The sequence below is a fragment of the Impatiens glandulifera genome, chromosome 4, assembly GCF_907164915.1.
Source record: "Impatiens glandulifera chromosome 4, dImpGla2.1, whole genome shotgun sequence".
In the NCBI taxonomy this organism is placed as follows: Eukaryota; Viridiplantae; Streptophyta; class Magnoliopsida; order Ericales; family Balsaminaceae; genus Impatiens; species Impatiens glandulifera.
Window position 1 is genome coordinate 21,744,690 of NC_061865.1, and position 22,021 is coordinate 21,766,710.

The 22,021-nt window shown below is 32.9% G+C and overlaps 2 non-coding genes across 2 annotated transcripts; both read left to right on the forward strand.

The window, feature by feature from the left end:
- The first annotated feature begins 814 nt into the window (after positions 1 to 814).
- LOC124937117 lies at positions 815 to 954 on the forward strand. The gene has a single exon (XR_007099228.1). It is a non-coding gene; the product is annotated as a U4 spliceosomal RNA (small nuclear RNA).
- Positions 955 to 7,268: 6,314 nt separating this feature from the next.
- Positions 7,269 to 7,410, forward strand: LOC124937119. Its single transcript, XR_007099230.1, has one exon. It is a non-coding gene; the product is annotated as a U4 spliceosomal RNA (small nuclear RNA).
- The last annotated feature ends 14,611 nt before the right edge of the window (positions 7,411 to 22,021 follow it).

The window sequence follows — 22,021 nt, forward strand, 5'->3', positions numbered from 1 at the left end:
CGATGGAAAGACAGTCCTCCACTAATAACCCAAAATCATCTTTAAGCAAATCATATTTCAGGGTTTGTAAGAAGATTTTCTCAAAAAATTAAAAAGTAGTGTTTAGATTATGCATTTTTTTATGTCCAACCATGAGGATTGACACTTTATTATCAATTGTTGTGTCTCTGTATTTCAATAACTAAGAAAATGGGACGCTACTACTATTGATGTAGTTTTTGGCTCCATGTTTGATAAGGCTAAGGTCAGAATCTTTGTTAGTAGTTCATTTCAAATTATTCATCATAAATAGGAGGAAAAAACACTAATAATCCACCATGTTCATCATTTCATCACTTTTGTGTTTTCTTAGAGAAGGAAAAAAATTAGTTTCGTTCAACTATCAAAAATCTTATTTAAGATAAAAAAAAGTCTCTTTAAGTTTAATTTTTAAAATATCAATTATCACTAAAATGTCTTAACTTAAGTTGAGGAAGGGTATTTTAAATTTATAGCTTCTTAAAATTCAAAAAGAAAAAAACGTTTTTTTTTTATATAAAACCCATTAATATGTTTTTTAGTCTTTTTTAAACATAAAATAAAACTAGATTTAGATTTAAGAAGATCCTCTAGCACAATAATGGTTTTATGAGATAGAGATTGAGAGGGAAACAAAGAAGCTACGTTTTGTTAATTGTATGACCTATCCTTTTTTACAAAGAAACAGAGTATGGATGACAGGATGAGACATGTAATTCGTCCCACATCGGAAAGATAAAAGAGAAGGGGGAGTGGGAGCAGATATAAAGTGAGTGAGAGTTGAAAGTATAAAGACATCTTTGCGCTTGGGGCAATGACTCAGCTAGTGAGGTTCTAACCGAGGTGCGTCAATTGCTGGTTGAAAACTATTTCCAAACCCCCTCCTCGGCTTTAGTTCTGCTTTAGCCGTAGAGAATTTATGGAAGGGCATCTTCTTTTAGAAGTAAAACCCTATAAATCCATATCTTAAGATTTTAGATTTTTAGATTTTTGGATCCGATAAAATAAGATGTTGATACTTCTCTTACTCAATATAAGATTCAAGTGGATGAAAGGAGGAAGATTAAAGTACCACCTCCTCCCAATCTTTCCTCTCAAGTCCTTGGTTGCAATGTGGTTCTTCAGCTATCAAATTAGGTGTTTCTCCCTGTTCTGGACCAATCAGAAATCAGATTTAATATAATATTAACGAATCACATTTGGGTTAAAAAAGTATATATCCGGAATCCAAAAATAACATCGCTTCCTTCGGCATTCAAACTAAGGAAGTGCAAAATAGTGAAGATTGTTTCACTTCACTCCATTTTACATTCCTTTTACAATGTAAAAGGAAGTTAAGAAGGTACATAAAAGGAAGTGAAGCTAGTTTAACTTCCTTTTAAATGTGAAATGAAAGGTAAAAAAAAGTTTAGTGAAACAATCTTCACTTATGTGCACTTCCTTCATTTTTTTTATATTTTAAGTATAATTGAAGCTAACTTCACTCTAGTGCGCTAACTTCACTTTATTTAGAATGTAAATAGGGTGAAGTTAGCTTCACTAGAGTGCAATTGCTTCACATTTATTTACATTGTAAATAAAAGTGAAGTTAGCTTCACTCTAGTGAACTTCTTTCACTTCTATTTACAATTTAAATAGGAGTGAAGCTAGCTTAACTGAAGTGCGCTTGCTTCACATTTTTTACATTGTAAATAAAAGTGAAAAGTGAAGTTATATTCACTCTAGTGCGCTTGCTTCACTTTTATTTAAATCGCTAACAGTCGTGAAGAGAAGGGAAGCTAACTTCACTGAAGTAATAATTTAAATGAATAAAAGAATTATGTTATACTCCCACTATTCACTTTCTCTTTCAATGATTTTTGAAACTCTAAGACAATTCTTCTCTACTACAGTCTACTTGCAAAAATGGCACAAAACGAAAACAATGACATGTTTATGGTGTTATCCAACATCCAAGAAATTGTCTTGGTGGTATTTAAAAACAATGAAAGCATCCTTGTATTTGACAACATCAACGCAATCGTCCTTGTATCCAACAACAACGCCGATGATAAATCATAGAGGTGGTGTATTTTGATTAATATTGCGTTTTTAGTATTTTTCATTAATGTATTATTAGTGTATTTCGTTTCATTTATAAATTACTGTTTTTTTCTTTTAATGATAATTTTATTTTGTAGGGTTATAAAGAAGCAATATGTAAGGAAGAGGAAGACGAAGTCATCGAAAACAATTGAAGCATTGTCTATTCTCACTTCTACAACTGTCGATAAAGAAATACCAAATCCCCAAAAAGAAGGAATATAATTTTAAAACCAGAACCTCTCGAATGCCTTTTCAGCCTTATTCAAAACCTTTCTGAATAATAGAAGGAAGTTGTCAAGGAAATCGGGTTTGGTTCCCTTCTTACATTGGGCGTCTCCAAATGCCATGTTCATTTATCCAAACACGTCGTGACAATTTTTGACGTCAATAAGTGATCTTTGGTATTGGCCAACTATGATGAGATCCTTATTGATGGAGACCTTGTCTAGTCCGTGCTCAACATTCCTAGAGGAAAAATTGACATAGTTAAGTCCATTGAGACTGACACACATGACCCTATATATGTTGTATTATTGAGGGCTTGGTGGATAAGATGTTTCATAAATGAAACAAAGGGAGCTCCTTAAACAAATTCTATAATATCGACGGTATTAAATGACAGAAGTGCAGACAATGGTTTTAAAATGACTTTGTTGTCTATGTTGTCTTAAATTTTCTATGAACAGTTCAAAATTCAAGATGCAAGTAAATATTTTTGGAAAATTAGTATATATCTATTTGTATTTATGAATACTTATACAAGTATTATATTAATGCAAGTTCAAAATTCTAAAATCCTTAATGGATATTGACAAAATAAAGAATCTTAACTTTTGCAAATTCACAATAACATTATTTGTTGAAAGTTTTGGAAAATGGAAAAAAAAATCAACAATCCTATTTTATAGACCTCTAATCTTTTTATTAGTAAATCATTTTTTTTAGGGGGGGGGGGGAAACGGTTTAAAATCTAAAAAGTGGGAGGTCAATGATCAAAGATAGACAAACCTTAGCTTTGATTAAATGATGACAATCAAAAGACCTTAAAGAAAATGATTAGTATCAATCAAACATACAAACAAAGATTATAAACAAAGATTATAAACTGTATCAAATCCTAATTATCTCAATCAGAATTTTTTATTTCCATACCAACTTGTTGTATCAACAGATTGTCCTTCCTCTTCCCTTTGTCCTTCCTCTTCCCCTTCCTCTTGCAATAAAAGGGGGATGAACTGAAGAGGTTGATGAATGATGCATATTCTCATTTTGATTTCTTTCTTTATGTGAACCTGTTTTGATTTGATAGAAAGAATTATTTTTCAGGATTTCTGAGCTCTTCACCTTGTTGTTCTCAATTTGAATTTCTAGATCAGTCTCAGGATTCTTGTCTTTGTTTCCCTCAACTTCATCTATAGTATCCTCTGCAACAGCCTTAGTAACATCTACTTCAGTTTGATTATTCTAAGTATCCTCCTCTCTAGTTTTCTGTATTACAGCTTGACTTGTTTGAGAATCAACTTCCTTTATCTTCTTCATTCTCTATTTTATTGCTACCTTTATTCTCTTCTTCAACAGAAACCCCCTTAATATATTTTCTTCAATTTCATTGCTTTCTTCATTTTCAGAGTCCTCATTGGTTTATACTTCTTTCTCTTTGCTTTTAGATTCCCCTGTTTCTTTTTTCTAATTTTTTTGCTTCTTAGCCTTTCAGTATCTTATGTTCATCTTCCATAGCTTGAGCACATTTTATGCTGGCATGTTGGAATGTATTGCAGAATGCACACCTGTCCGATTTTTACTCATAAGTGATTCCCATGACATTAGATTTTCCTTTTCTGTCGACCATTGTCATATTATTCGGAAATATACTACGAGGATTCACCTCTATGTTAACTCTAGCAAAGGATAAATGCTCTCCTCCTTCTATTATTGGGTCCATGTATAATTGTTTTCCCAATAACCCTACAAAATGACTAATAACTTCTTCTTTGTACATGTGTGCAGAGATATTCCAAAGCTTGAACTATATATGTTTTGTCTCCTTAGGTTTACTTAATATGTTCAAATCTTCAGACCATCTTTTCAACTACATGCAGTTGGATCCAATATATGTATGCCCATGTTTTAGAATTTCATCCAGATTCGACCCATTCTTGAATTGAAGAAAGTAGAGATCATGAATTTTTATAGAGATCTTCTCTAGCCTATTTTCCTTCCATTGTCTCATTAAAGCTTCTTTAGTGATTGAGAATGATACTTTGTTTTTCCAATATAATTCCCTACCACCACATTTTCACAATCATTTATGCACTTTTCTTCTACTTCATTGGGAAGTTTAAATTCAAAAGGAGAATTAAGTACCTCCACTTTTGTTTTAACATCCTCCAAGAAGATTTTCCCTTTGTAGGCATGGTCTTCAGCTTTTTTTTCCTACATTTTTAATCCATACCTCATTTACTTTCTAGGTAGAGTTGCTCCTGATAGTATAGGTCTTCGATTTAGGGGTCTTCATCAGCTCTCTCATTATAGCCACTGACCAGTTTACTATCTCTTCATATTCTTCCTTATTCAGCAAATTTCAGTCCTGATGATAATGAATATTGAGTTGAATTGTTATATGCTCAACTTTCTCCTTATTAAGAACAATCTCTCCTTTTTTAGAATGCATCAGAAGCTTGGTAAAGAGAAGAACAAAATAATAAAGCAGAATAAATGCAGAAATAGGACAATTCAGAATCCCTAACGATTTAGCGACAAAATCGTTTCGAAATGCAACCTTCCTAGAACACCATAGATTATAGAACACACCGACGCTCTCAATTAGGAAAAAAGCTACCAACGAAATTTTGAGAGATTTAGGGTTATCAAGACTTACTTTGTGAATCGTGTTGTTCGTGCCGATTGTGACGTTCGTACTGATCGTACCGTCGATTGTACTATACCAACCATGTTGATTGTGCCATCGATTGTGATGTACCAACAGTGTCGATTGTGCCGATCGTGTTTCAATCGACAAATAATGTTTCTTGATTTTCCGGTAATGTGATTGAGTTTATGATTTGTTATTATTACTGAGTGAAATGATGTGCACGTTCTTAGAGAAGAATATCAAGAATTCGTCGCCGGAAAATCACCTCAAAATTCATATAGGAAATCTCCAAAGCTATTGACCGAATTTGCTTTATTTATGTGATTTTTGAGTTTCTTAATCTATTTGTTGATATTTCGTGATTTATTGGTAAATCTTGTATTAACATATAAATACTCATTTGTTTATGTTTGAAAGATATTGAGTTTTCACTAACATGTTTACTTTTTCTTTTAGTTTTGCTATCTCGATGGGGTTGTTGTAAATGGTGTATGACATCCTTATTAAAAATATTTTTCAATCATCTATTGCTAGGATGACACCATAGTGTTAAAGATAAACATGTTGGAATCTTGAGTAGGTGGTTTTAGAATTGGGAGAGCTAAGGCACACCTGCCATTTTATGAAAATCAACCTGGGATTCCAGATCAAGATTTGGAATTACCTCAACTTGAGATTCCAGATCATGATTTGGAATTACCTCAATATGAGATGATGGATTTATGATCTCCAACAAATAAATAAAATGTACTTTATTAACAATTTTACTTCCATTAGTATATACTTATATGTTGTTGAGACTAATAAACTATTCTAATTTCAAACTACAGATATTGACATCCAAAGTCTCCTAAACTTTTAAAAATATGGCACAACAACTGTTATATCTATTAGGCGTGTTGGAGAAACAAAACATCGATTCTAGACCTATTTTCTAGCAAGTATACATAATTTTTACAGAGTCTGAAATGTACAAAAAATATTTCAAAGTGAATGAAGACATTACAAAAAAAAAGTCCCCCCGATAGCTAAGCCTAAAGAAGAATGTTGTGTAAATATAAAAGACCCTTCAATGGCTGTAGATATAGATCGTATATAATCTTATGATGTTTTTCTATAAGAAATAAAAAAAATGTGATGTAAATCATTGTATGTTTATAAAATTATTTCGTTGATTTTAGAAAATAAAAGATAATTCCATCAATGCGTAATCTTTGGTCTCTTAAGTATCGATGTTTGATACTTGAGCTACCTTAATTGTTTCCACTAAGAAAATCTTAAGTTAAAAATAAATGTTTTAACTATAGGGAATTGTTCTAACTTTCTGAAACAAAAAATAGTTAAGATTCACTATCTCCTTCATTTTGAAGATATGGTTTATGATAAACAATATATATTTTAACAAGGATAATAATATATATAGTTTTCAATGATTTTTTTTTGTAAACAAAGAAATCACCTATGTGAGTGAAAAGTGGGATCATTTCGAAATAATTGTACGAACCAATTCTAAACTCTCTCACATAATCAAGCGTGTGTTCCGTGGTAAAAATGGACACAACCATGAGAGTTTGACGTGTATTAGGAAGACTCTATGTGGAAAGTGTATAATCATTTACATAAAAGGCAGAATAGTTCATAGACATCGAATCTATTAATCAACTAGTAAATTAAATGTTTTTATCGGGTTAATCTTTCAATTTTTATTAATGTGGAGGTTTGTTGAAATTTTAGACTAATTATATAATGGAAATGATCATGTGGATAATAAAATCAAATGAAATTCACATAAATTTCAAATGTAAATTTAATGGTGAAATTTGATTTAATTTATAAATTCAAATTAATTTAAATTTGTTAATTATGTAACTAATTTTATAATGACTTAAAAGAGAAATTAAAAAATTGAATGTATTCAATTTTTTAATTTATTATAATTTTTATAAGTTAATTACTATCAATTTATTAATAATTTGTTAAAAAGTGACAAATTAAATATGTGGACCGAACACGGATTAGTGAACGTGAAGTTGAATCGTCGAATCATAGCCTCAACAAATGTTAAAGGCAATGGATATATCATTCAAATAGGGTTAATTTAATTTGTGAATTTTAGAGGTAGAAGAATCGGACGCTAGAGGAAGGAGACCGTATATGTTTGATTTTAACTTGATTTCCCCAATTCCGACGAACCAGAAAATCAAATACTCTACTTTGTCACACATCAAAAAGTTAGAAGAATGAGGAAAATTGAAACAAATATAAAAGGAGACAGAATGGGAAGTAGAAAAGTATCTTTGCGCTTGGGGCAATGACGTAGCTAGTGAGGTTCTAATTGAGGCGCGTCAATTACTGGCTGAAAACTATTTCCAAACCCTCTCCTCGACTTTAGTTTTGCTTGAGCCGTCGAGAATTTCTAAAAGGACATCTTCTTTTAGAGGTAAAACCCTACAAATCCAAGTTCTAAGCTTTTCTCGTTTACATAATTGAGTTCAACTAGATAAGATGTTGATACTTCCTTTACTCAATTGATGATTAAGTAGAAGATATCAAAGAAGGAAATGAGGAAGATTCAAGTACCACTCCACACATCTTTCCACACTTTTATCGATTTGAATCTTTTGACTAGTTTAGATGTAAATTTGTCTCAAACTCTAGTTTGTATTTAGTTTAATTTTTAGTGGTATACAAGTTTTTTTTACGGAAATTCTCAAGTCGATTTCTATTATTAACATCTTATAATAAAGTATGGTAATGTACTAACTTCATAATTTTCTATTTTAATTATCTTATTCTGATTTGTTGTTTAAGTAATAGAGATTTGAAGTTATCTATATAAAACTTTTATATGCATAAATCTAGTTTTTAGATATAATTGATCATAACAAAAGTAATTTTAGATTAAATACATTGCATGTGATTGATTCTGGTTTTAAGTAGAATGTATCGTATTGTATTGTAATAGTGTACATAAATACTGTATAAAACTTCAGTAAGGTAAGAAAATATTATATTATCGATAAAGTTATAAATTCGGTAAAGTAATATTTTGTTTCTCAATTTCTAAGGTATTACTTTAAAGATATTTAACTGCAATATTTTTTATTGGTAAATCTTCTATTAACATATAAATACTCTCTTGTTTAGGTTTCAAAGATATTAAATTTTCACTAACATGTTTTATCTTTCAGTTTTACTACCTTGGTGGGGTTGTTATAAATAGTATATGCCATCCTTATTAGAGGTCTTTTCAATCATCTCTTGCTAGGATGACACCATAGTATTAGAGATAAACATGTTGGAATCTCGAGTATGTAATTTTGGACGTGGAAAGTTCGAGCACGCCTGCCACTTTATGAAACTTAGCATGAGATTCTAAATCATGATTTGGAATTACCTTAACTTGAGATTCTAGATCATGATTTAGAATTAACTCAATATGAGATGATGGATTTATGATCTCCAACAAATAAATAAAATGTACTTTATTAACAATTTAACTTGCATTTGTATATACTTATATGTTGTTGAGACTAGTAAACTATTCTAATTTCAGACATTCAAAGTCGCTCAAACTTTTAAAAGTATGGCACAACAACTGGAGAAACAAAATATCGATCCTAAACCTATTTTCTACCTGGTATCCATAATTTTTACATAGTCTGAAGTGTACAAAAAATATTTCAATGTGAATGAAGACATTACAAACAAAAGTTCCCCGATATCTAAGCCTAATGAAGAAGGTTGGGTTAATATAGAATACTCTTCAAAGGCTGCAGATGGGGACACTATAATTGAAGACATTACAAATAAAAGTTTTCCGATGGCTGAGTCTAATGAAGAAGGTTGTGTAAATATGAAAGACCCTCCATAGACTTCAGATGGGGACACTGTAACTGAAGATATTAAAAATAATAGTCCCCTGATGGTTGAGCCTAATAAAGAAGGTTGTCTAAAAAAGGAAGACCCTCCAAATATTGTGTCAATGAATGCATTACTAATAAAAGTCGTGTAGATAGTGAAGATTCTTTCGATGGAGAATCTTACTGAAGAATATGAATAATGGATATGTAAATATTGAAGACCATCCGAAGAGAAAGATTAACAAACTTCTAGTGGTCCTTAAATCCCCTTATATGAATATCATTGCCAAAAAGTTGGGTAAACTAATAAACAAGGAACAATTGTTGACGAATTTAGTTTTTTTCTAAAGAACTCAATCCAAAGTAAGTAAACATTTCCTCAAAACATCTTTCAGTAAAAATTGCAATGAATCTATTAGAATATCAAGTAGTGTATGTTCTAAATTAAAGTTTTTTTCATGGAGGTCCTTTTTCATTAGTTCAACCAATTTGTCACATGAACTTCTTCATTCAATGAAAGAAGGCATGTGTGTTTTTAGTCAAATAGTGGATGTTTGGGTCCATCTGTTGAACCTTAATTTTAGAAGGTAAGTAAGACATGAAAAACAAATAATTTTCTTTTATACTTTATCGTATGTAAGAACTTCACTTGGATGTGTTCTAGGTGATTTATATTTATAATTTATTTATATTTGATGATAAACTATGATCCCAAATAATTTGTTTCTAGACTTAATGAAGAGATAGAGTGGTTTAAAATATCAAAAGAAGACGTCAACACTACTAACCTTGTTAGTAAATCCTTCAAATTTTGTTTAGGCTTATATGTAATGATAACCAATAATTCCACTTTTCCAGGTATTCATACCGATAATCCACGTTAACCATTTATATCTTATATGTATAAATACGACTATAGACAAATTAGAAATATTAGACAACAGACCACTTCCACGCGGTACTACTTTTGCAAGTAAGTATACTTGTATAAAAAACATATATGTTTATTTTTTTTAGTCAGATAGATACTCCCTTGGCTGGTAGAGTGAAGAAAATGAAACTTAAGTGTGTAAAAACGCAGTGGCAAAATGATTCAAACATCATCTTATGGTGTATATTGTTTGAGGCACATGGAGACTTACAAAGGAGATGACATAAATTGGAATTGTGACATCACTATTGAAAATATAAGTGTTATACATATATTCTACATTCACACTTCTTTATTGATGTCCATATATTTTTTTGTCTTGAAGACCTAAGAAGCGTTGAACACATTGAGGATAAAATACATATACAAAATTCTATTGTCAAAGTTGAATGGGAACAAGAGGAATTTGTAGAGATCACTTAAATAAGAGTTGAATACATTTGTATTAGATAAGAGTTGTATAAACATTGAAATTATTGTATTTCAAATTTTTATTAATATTATAAACACATTTTACATTTTTTTTGTTTGTTTTGTTATCAGTCACTTATTCATAATGCTTGGTTTCATATAAAAAAACGAGTTATAATCTATAAAAACATAATTATATAGAGGAAAAACGACTTCAAAAACGAGTTATAATCTATAAAAACATAATTATATAGAGGAAAAACGACTTCAAATGCTTGAAAACTGGAATATATGCCTTTAATTTTCATGTAAAACTATTAAAATATTCATGTAAAAAATTGTATACCTTCATGTAAGCCCTACTAGAAACCTGCAATTATATATTCTGAACTTCTTAAAAATAAAAGATGATTACATAATACTTGGTTGCATGTAAAAAAACTAGTTATAATCCTTGAAAACTAAATTATACAGAGGAATTACGTCTTCAAATGCTTGAAATCTTTAATATATGCATGTAATTTTTAAGTAAAACCACTAACACATTTATGTAAAATCATTTATACTCATGTAAAAGTATTTATGTTTCATATAAACCTTACTATAGAATAAGAGATGTAACAAGTTCTACCGAGTGAAGCTTGATTCACTTATATTTACAACGCTAATAGAAGTGAAATAAGCGCTACCGAGTGAAGCTTCACTTCTATTTATAATACTAATAGAAGTGAAACAAGTGCTACCTAATAAAATTTACTTCACTTCTATTTATGCGTATAGATTGAGAACCTTAGAACCCTTAAATCGTCTTCATCCCGTTCATTGTCCTCAAATAATTTCTCTCTCTCGATGATACCTCGGTCTATTCAGTCAATGAGAACCCTAAAATCGTCTTTTAAAAGATGGTTTCAAAATTGATTTCAAAAAAGCCTTTGATTCTATTAGATGGGAAGCAATTCGGGAATTTATGGTTGTATTGGGTTTTCCGATGATTTTTATAGAATGGATCATACTAATCGTTTCTACCTCTTGTTTTGTAGTTAGCATCAATGGGATCCACAAAGGTTACTTCAAGAGTGAAAACGACATGAGGTAGGGATATCCCCTATCATCTTACCTTTTTATCGTCATCATGGCGATATTTGAGAGCATCTTTACGACGTTCCGAAAGAATCGACCATACATCTTCCACCCATTCTCTGAGGAGGAAGAGGAGATCAACCATTTATGCTTTGTTGATAATTTATTCATTCTCGTGCATGCTGTTGTTGGTTCCATAAAAACTATAAGAGCTGCACTAACATTTATTTTTTATGAGGTTACAGGTTTGACTATCAACGAGAACAAGAGCTTGGCATTCTACGGAGGAGTAAAAGAGGAAACGGAAGCAAACATCTACAACATCATGGGGATCGCAGAAGGAAGTTTTCCGGTAAGATACGTAGGCATACCACTCACGGAAAACAGATTCAAATCTCGCACTACAGACCACTAATCGAGAAAGTGAAGAACTCAATTTCAAATTGGGAAGCAAAGAAACTTACATACGCTGGAAGAATTGAGATGGTCAAAAGCGTGGTAATGGAAATCATCGGTTATTGGTCGTAACATCTCGGGCTCCCAAAGAAGGTAATGAAAGAACTTGACGCGCTAATGAGAAACGTTATTTGGGGAAACAGTAGGAGAGGCGAGAAGAAGGTTAAGTGGACCACACATTGCAAACCAAATGAAGAAGGCGACATAGGGCTCAAGAACTGTGTTGAATGGAATAAAGCGTTGACGTATAAGCACCTATGGGCCATCGAGAGCAAACAAGAATAACTCTGGATCTAGTGGGTCCACACCCGGTTTATGAAACATGAAGCAAGCATTTGGACATCCAAAATAAGCAAAGTTATGGGATGGTCGTTAAAGAAAATCCTTAAGCTAAGAAACAATATTGCATGAATTTTAGACATTAGCTGGGGAGACGGCAAAAAAACACTGTTTTGGCATGATCCCTAGTATGAGGACCAACCGCTGATCAATAAAGAGGAATTTAGAAATGTGAGGATCAGACGGGACTACCTAGCTGCCAAGGTTAGAGACATTAAAGACGGGCTATAAAATTCTCTCCTTAGACAAATATCGATAGGGCGGAGCATTCTCGAACATATCATTAACATCCAATTTAACAAAAGAACTGATGTATATTGATGGAAAGACGAGGAAAACGAGAAAATTATTCCAAGCAAAGTGTGGAACACCATTCGAGAGAAGGAGAAAACAGTAGATTGGGCTAATCTTGTTTGGTCGTCAAAGGTTATCCCGAGATACCAATTCATCATATGGCTTGCATTTCGGGAAAGGCTATACATTCATGAATGGAATGCAGAAGACAATGGGAAGCTGGTCTCAAAGATAATATGGGAGGTAATCCGAGAAAAAATGCAGAAATTAGAATGGGCTCCTCTCGTATGGTCAACCAAGATCATTCTTCAACACCAGTTCATCCAATGACGTGCCTTCTAGGAAAGACTCAGCACTCGTGACCATATCAGCAAGTATATGAGCATCCCGGACATGAGCTATCTTCTATGCAACGGAAGTGAAGAAACCATTGATTACCATGCAACGGAAGTGAAGAAACCATTGATTACCTATTTGGGAGCTGTAGTATAGCATTAGAAATTTTGGACAGATATTCTAAAATCCTGGAGTTGATCAGTTTCCTAAAAGAATGGAAAGAAATCAAAGAAACAACACTACTCAAAGCCAAATGAAACATATTCGCAACAAATGTATTCAAGTGCGGCTTTGGAGCAGTAGTTTACAACATTTGGTAGGAACGTAATGCAAGAATCTATGGCAAAATCCGCAGAAGTGTTGAAAAATTATGGAGAGACATAGTCTCGGATTGTGGCGCACTTGCGGGAACGGGGAGAAAAGTTCCAAGTACGGAGCAATATTGGAATATCAGTAGGAATTAGAATTTACCATTTACTAAAATCATTATAAACGAAAACATTGTAATTAGATAGTTCATTTACGTTTTTGTTTTTATTCAGAATGATACGACTTCAAAATCATTCTAGGTCTGTCTAGAATGATCTCTTAAAATCGTGTTTTTTTCCCATTTTTGGGAATTTTTAATGAAATAACGCTAAGTCGTTTTTCCCAAAAACAAAAATATGAGAGATTGCATTAGGAAGTACATGGAAATTCTAGATCCAAGTTGTCTGATGTGTGAAGGGAATGAAGAAACAATAGATCACTTAATTAGTTGTAGTCCTTACACATCAAAGTTATGGAAGAAGTTTGTCAGAAGCATGGAAATGGTTAGCCTTCCTACAGAATAGAAAGAGATCAAAAAGGAAACCATACACAAAGCAAAGGGAAAACGTTTCAAGTCAAGTGTTTTCAAAAGAGGCTTCGGTACAATCGTCTACCACATATCACGAGAAAGGAATGCAAGGGAGCACTCGGGAATAAGAAGAAGTGTAAAGGAGATATGGGAAGACATAGTATTCTACAGAAGCACAAATCTATAAACGTTGAGACGAGTACCCATGATTGAGCAAAACTGGAAACAAAGATGGAATTAAAAATCACATTAAAAGAATTCACGAGAATGGAATTTTTTTAGTTAGATAAACGCCTTCAATTGTTTGTGTGCTGTGTAATTCATTTGTTTCAGACTATTACGAACTAAATTTTCCTAGGCTTGTCTAGAAAAATACAGAAACTCATTTGGTTTTTTTCCCTTATTAGAATTTTTAATGAAATGACGTTAAGTCGTTTCCCCACCCCCTACCCCCTACCCCCCAAAAAAAGATGGTTCTTTTGTTGGAGAAACATTTGGAGCGATACGTCAGTCTGATTTATGAGAATGCTAGCGCATTTGGAGCCTTTGATGTAAATGAGGTTCTACCGCTTACTCACATAAAGATTGACGGAGCGTTGATGACTCACATGCATAGTAGATGGAGTGCAGAAGCTTGTGCTTTTATTATTGGGGATAAACACATTTATCCGACGATTGAGGACTTTCAATCAATCTTTTAATGTCGATATGATGAGCTCATGATTCTGGTTTCTCACGACCCTGAACTTGAAGAATCATACGAGATTCTCCAAAAACTTTTATTATTGTAGTTTATCACTATGTATGGATCACCATTTATGGATTTATTAATATGCAACATCTTGACAATTTCATTTGGCATTTCCATGGATCAAATAAGACCATCGGCTCCATACAAACAAATTATACATGGATTTATTGTGTTTTGTGTCCCTCTAAAGGCAGACATGCTTCCCTTAGGCTCATCAAGGTAGTTTCTACTATGATGAAAAATTCTCAAGGGTTGGCTGGCCTTATACTCGCCAAAACACTCATTGGTTTTCGAGACTTTGTTTCAGACCCAATCTCAAATTCCCATTGAGGATCACCTTTGATCTTATACCTCTAGTTGTTGGCATTTATTATCTCGTCCTTCACCTCTTAACTTTTCCTTTGCATGTCTTCAGTTGTAAAGGATGGCTGGAGTAAATCCAGCCCATTTCATTCATGATGATCACCCCATTCACTTCATTTTTCATAGTATCACTTTGATATCATGAAGTACAAGATGGAGGATGCTCCATTCATCATTGTACTCGGATTAGAAGAAGCTACCTCCTACGGTACCACCTATATATTTCAACAATTTGGCATGTGAAGTGCTATTCCGTGGGCATGAGGCATTCCTCTAGACATGAGTCATATTTCTCCTTCTCTTTAATTCATGTACCCATCAAGGTTGGTGCATGCTCATTCAGTTTAACTCCCCCAAAAGCTTGATCAATGTTGTGACTGAGGCCAATGTGCTTTATTGTCCATTTGTCGTCGAACTAGAAGACGTAGTGTTAGGATTGGTGTTGACAATAGAGATTAGAGACTAAGGTCTGACTATTGTGAACAACTTATAAGTATAGGTTTTGTGGATCGATTAGCCTATCCATGGCGATGGCATTCACTGTGTAAGGGGCATGAAGTCACGACCAAACTATTTGTAGAGTTCGTGAGTATAGTAAGAGATAACACATTATAAGCCCATAAGCATTATCATGCGTTCATCGTCCATCATGTATGCTATTTTCTTGATGGGATACCATGGGAGCAATCTCTAACTTTATCGTCATTTTCCATGAGGGGTCTAAGTGAAGCCTTCCTCATCCTCTTGTATTAAAGAGAAGGGGACAAGATGTCTTTGGTACATAATGGGGGAAGGCACCCAAGCTTGTCAAGTAGTTAGATGTATAGGACCAAAGGTGAGCCTCTTTTGCTCATGACAGAGGTTAAGAACAAGTTGTTCAAACCCATCAGAGTTTCAACCAAGATGATACATGAGGGGTCTTTTTTCCATATGCATGTGGTATGCTACCTCTAGGATTTTGGAGGATGGATTATCGTCTTCTAGAGCCATGAAGAAATGGGCCAACAAGACTGTCATCATCATTAGAGAGGATCCCATGGTTAAGGGGACTTGTACATTCTTGATTTCTATCTTTGTCCATTCTGGAAGTCGATGACGTTCTTTTTGAGAATTGTTTCGGATGTTATTTTGTCATCAAAATAACTTGGAATTCTTCTATGGTTGGGCACATAGACCTTTCTCCCATATAATAAACCCGTCTGTTATGGCTCCACCTTCTTTGCATTTGTATGATGAATGTGAGATTTATTTTAAAGTTTGTGAATCTCATGATGAGAGTTAGTCCGTAAATCCCTTGGTTCCACTCGTTTTCATAGAAACTTTCAATCCATGGGATTAGCTCGACATTAGTCAGCATAGACAATGTTTGTGATTGGAGAATCAAATCATTTATAAACATGCGTTTGTTTTGAAAATAAAGAACATGTTTGAGATGTTCACTTAGTCTATACATGCATATACATAATACATATATAGTAGTCACATAAGGGTTATAGTGACGAGGTTTTGGTTGTCTAGGCACGACAAACAATCGACTTGGTGATATAACCAGATTTTTTGTTCTAAAGTGAATCATAAGAGATTTTCATTCACCGATAGTGGAGGGGGGTAAAAACGCCGCCATAAACTAGGGAATATTTACTCAATTGGGAATTTCCCCCACCTCCACAATGCCTGCATCTTATCGGACGACTCATCGCCAAAGGTTGGGGGCGATCCCGTGCATTTTAGTTTTTCATCTCACATTATCACTCAGTTGGTAACAAGTTGTCATTCCTCATTAAGAATCTTTGCACATAAGTGTTGAAGTACCGATCCCGATCATGTACTTCTAAGCAAGTAAGAAGAGGGTGATGTACCCTTTACACATAAAGGTTTTAAAATAAGGTAAAACTTATGATCTTTAGGTGTTATACCTTTCAAGACAAGCCTATTAAGTGAAAACGTGATATAAATATTTCAAAAGACAAGTTTATGTTTTCGAGTTAAACATTTAACCCAAGTAGAGTCACCAAAAAGTTGTAACCACCGGAAAAAACTCCTTCGTATAAGTTTTGCATAAAATCTCGAGGTTCGAGAATTTCAAACTCAATTTGCGTGTTAAGAATTTTATTTTAAAAATAAAACATTATTTTTAAAAGATTTGTAATCATTCCTGACAACTTTTGAAATTAATTAAAATTATTAATTTCGGGGTTCAATTTTAAATAATTCAGAGATTTTTAGTAATCAAATCACAATTTGATTTTTAAGAAATCATTTAGCTAAATTAATTTAACATAATTAATTTAAAAGATTATTTAATTTAAAATAGAGTCGTCAATTATTTTTTTTGAAAATCAATAAAAATTGGCGTACTTATACAAACGTATTGATCATAGTTTTCTTTTAGTTCGTAGTTTGGTGATACTCAAAAAAGGGCTTTTGTGGTTCATCTTTCGTACCCATTTTAAAAACGGTCTCTACTTATAAAGTTGGCTTTTGAAAATCGGTTGTATAACGTTTGAGTTTTAATCAATTATTCTTCTGGTCCTAGTCATGCTTCTAAGTTTAACATTATTTAAAATATTAAAACAACAATATTTAAATGATGGTACTTGTTGCAGATGATAATTAGGAAGGATTATACCTGAAGAATATCAGTCATTTTAAGAGTGATAAGGTTTAAAAATAAACACCAAACAGACCTTAGCAAAAATATTTTTATGGAATTATTCCAAAACTATTTTGAAATCATTTTCTAATTTTTCGAGATTTTTAGAAAAATTTTTAGGGGTGCAAAATTAAAAAATTAATTTTGAGTTTTGAAAAGTGAATCAAACAGGCCTTAAAGCTGAAGTCTTAAGCCTCGGGTCCGTTTTTATCGGTCGGGGTCTAAAGACCCTAGTTTGGGTGCTAATGACTCTCGGCCCTTTGCTAAAATTACCGGTTTGAGTGTATAAACTCATCGATCATGAGTTAGCTAGGGTTAAGTTCATCGGTATGGGTGTATAAACTCACCGGTCCTGGGTTATACTGGGGATAAGTTCATCGGTCCTAGGTTCAGGAATCATTGGTCCTAGGTCAAACCTCTTGATCCTAGATTAAATCCCTCAGTCCTAACTCAAGAACATCAGGCGGAAATCTCGGTCCTATTGAAATCCTCGGTCATAGGTCTTGGTCCTAGGTTTTGGTTCGGACCAAGGATCCTCGGTCGGATCTCTCGGTCTTAGGCTAACAAGTCTTGGTCTTCAAGAACACCAAAGTTCATTTTTTAATTTCGTTTTTTTAGTTTGGATTCTGTTAAATTAAGTTAAATAAAGAAAAGAGAAAATTAATTAAAAGAGAAATAATTAATAAATAAACTTAAGAGAATAAGTATGACATAGTTTTAATGATGTGGTCTGAACAAAAGTAAGTTGTGGAAATTATCTTTGCGTAGGTACAGCTCAAAAGATGTATGTATTCATACGTGGTCTAAAGCAAGTGCGAGCAAACATCGTCTAACTTCATTAGACGTGGTCTGAAGAAGTGCGCGAGCAGACATCATCTAACTTCATCAGACGTGGTTTGAAGAAGTGCGCGAGTAGACGTCGTTTAACTGCATCAAACGTTGTCGGATGAAGTGTGCGAGCAGACGTCTTCTAACTTCATTAGACGTGGTCTGAAGAAGTGCGCGAGCAGACTTCGTCTAACTTCATCAGATGTGGTCTGAAGAAGTGCGCGAGCAGACGTCATCTAACTTTATTAGATGTGGTCTAAAGAAGTGTGCGAGCAGACGTCGTCTAACTTCATGAGACGTGGTCTGAAGAAGTGCGCGAGCAGACGTCGTCTAACTTCATCAGATGTGGTTTGAAAAAGTGCGTGAGAAGACATCGTCTAACTTCTTTAGACGTGGTATGAAGCAAGCGCGACTAGACGTCATCTAACTTCATCAGACGTGGTCTAAAGAAGTGTGCGAGCAGACGACGTCTAACTTCATCAGACGTGGTCTGAAGAAGTGCGTGAGTAGACGTCGTCTAACTTCATCAGACGGGTTGTCTGAAGAAGCGTCTGATGCCTTACTTCAACTACCGTCTGAAGAAACATCCAATTTTCTACTCAGATTATTAACTTGGCAATCAGCAATATTCCTTGTCAGTCCTCTGCCCAGACATATGAACACGCTTTAAATGTCTATTTGCCACGTATTCAAATATTCCACCAACCCACGTTCTTGCGAATATTATGAAGTACGATATGATTCGACGCGATCAAATGTATATACTTTGATGTACTATTGGTGTTCATCCAACATATAGCTAACACGTGTCCAAAAGGAAGATTCGACCGTTAGTGTGATCTCAAGTATAAATATCTACCCAGGGACAACGGCGAATCTCTCTCTTGCTCGTTTTTCTCGAACACTCTAACTCTAAAAAGCTAAAGCGTGAATTGCAATATGTGTGATCATTATGTAATCAATCTACTGTCTTTTCTATGTGAAATCTCAGTATTGCAAGTTGAACAGAGGTTGTTCTATTCAACAGAGAGTTAGCTAGGAGTTCAGAAACAGACGATTGTTAAGTCATGTGTATCTGACCAGATTTATGTAGTGTTCTATACTAATCAAAGTCTTCTAGTGAAAAACCTTATGGAAACTGAAGAAGGGATGACGTGGGAGTTTTATCTCCGAACATCCATAAAACTCCGTGTATTATTTCATTTTCGCTCCTTGCATTCATTTTCCTAACGCTTCAAATTTAGCAAGCAGTTCCGCACTTGAATCTGTTCAAGAGCTTTCGGAGATTTGTGAAGAATAGAAATAGATCTTAATCCCTCGCATGATTAGAATCGAATCGAAAGTTGAAATTTGTTAACTATATTCAGAACCCCCTCTCTTTACTCAACACCGATCCTAACAGATTCTTTGATCCAATGATTTGGGTAGCTTCTCAAAGCTCCCAAGAACATGTTGATCATTATCTTAAGGTATCAATCAACTTGGATGATAACCAAATCGTTGAAAATAGTTTGTGATCAAATTTTGAGTTTTTTATTTTAAAGTTGTTTTGAGGAAAAATTAGCTAGCCAATAACTTCCTTATATCTCATATATTTGATTAATACCAAAACAAGAACACTGACTACTCATTTTAACCAAATCAAGAACTCGAAAATTTCAATTATTTTGAAATTTTTAATTTTGATTAAACATGATTCAAACAGTTGCTCAACGTCATTACAGATGCTTTCTGGGTTGTGATTCAATAGAATTAACACAAGAACAGTAAATACATTTTTTTTTTGAAAATTCAAATTTCGATTATTCTGTTTTAGGTTGATTGATTGTTTCTAACTTATCCAAAAAGTTCATAAATCATCTAGGAATGGATTTTTAACCATAAAACACCATAAACAACAAACATACAATCTTATGCAATTTAAAATATAAAATTTTCAAATTCAAAATGTAAATATGAATTAGAGGATGATTGAAACCTTACCAAAGATTGGATAACACTCCATGATCCTTAGAGAAGTTTTTGGGATTCTCATATCCAAACTTTAAGGCCTTATTTACGAATTTTTCGAAAAATTAGAAAATTTGAACTTTAATGGCGGATTTTCAAAAACTTTTTATTCAAGGCTTGAGTTGTTCTCTCTTGCCTTTGGAATGACTCAGGGGATGTATTTATACTATCCCTAAGTCGGTGGAGGCTTCAAGTGGACTAAATCAGCCAAAAGCCATTAATGGCATTTTGAGTGTTCTTCGGGCCACTTAATGATATAGGGTTGAATCATGCCTATAATTGTATGAGAAATAATCACTGTGGTAGGCTGATCATTTTAGCCTTTAAATCAGCCGAAATAGTTGACTATATGTTGAAATGATCACCCTACCACAGTGATCATTTCTCCTACAACTATCGGGATGATTTATAGAAGAAATGATCATCATGGTAGGGTGATCATTTCAGTCTTTAAATCAGTCGAAATGGTTGACAATAGGCTTAGTTACAAAAAGATAAGATCAAAGATGGATATTTGATCTTATATGCTCCGGTGTCTCATTAGAGACGATGGTGGCGCTCAAAACGGCGTCATTTTGAGCGCGTTCGGGCGTTTCGTCTAACGTCATTGGCGTTTAGACATTTCGTTAACGTCCTAGCTAACGGGCGTTACCTAATTAGGTGCGGTGCGGGCGCGTGTTCCTTCCATTGCGGCGGGATACGCGGGCGCGCTTAGGTCATTAGATGAGATCTCAGCGCTCATCTGATGGCCCAATTTTTTGCTCTAGCTTCTTTTTCTGGTTTCGGCTACACTCGATTACGATTTTTTTATTAAATCCTTAAGGGTTTGTTTGAAATTGATTATTCGTTCACCCTTTAGAATTTAATTTTGATATTTTTTTTAAAAACATATTAAAATAAATATGGAAAATATTTTACCAATTTATTTTATTTATTTTTTTTGCATATTTTAGGGTTAAATAAATAATTTTGGGAGATGAAATAGGTACCTCATTTCATCCTAAATTATTTATTTTAATCCCTGGTTTTTTCCTAAAATTATTTTAAGATAAATTAATAGAACATGTATCCCAAATAATTTTATTTTTATTATTTTGACTATTTTCCTTAATTAATTGGGTTTTTGATTATCACAATAATTAGCCTAATTAATTGTTTTAATTGAATTTTGTCCATGGGATTAATTATTTAGATTTTATTTATTCAAATATAATTTAAAATAATTATTTTCATTTTATAAATTGGTATGTATATTTTTAATGCTTAGAGCTACTCACAAGTATTGAACATACGGGTACCCATTGTCATCCTTACTTTCTATCCCAACTCCGAACCCGATCGGGTATTTTTTATCTTCATATGTATGACCCTAACCCCAAACTCAATTTAAAGTACTCGAACTTAACTATCGGGTACTCACGAGTAACATGTATATGGTACTCATTGTCATTCTTAATTGTAGTGATGTATAATTAATATAATATAATACAAATTGTATAAGTTATCAAATATTTAAATTATTAAAGAGTATAAATTTTATAGTATTGTGTTTCATAAAAGATATAAAATATAGTATAGAATGTTTTTTTTGTTAATATAAAGTTTTTTTATTATCAATTAGTATTTTAACTATTTTTCATTATATAACAGTGTTATTAACAAGTTTTAAATTAATAAATATTATATATATATATTTAAATGTATCATTTTTGTCAGAATTTTTATTTTATTTAAGATATTAAAAGTGAAAATAAATATATTATATATAATTATTAAATAAACATTTTTTTAAAATTAAAGATAATGCAAATGAATCTTCTTACCTTTTAATTTATAAAATTTTATAAATTAATATTGTTAGATAAAATTAGACCGGTTCATAGAACTTAACAT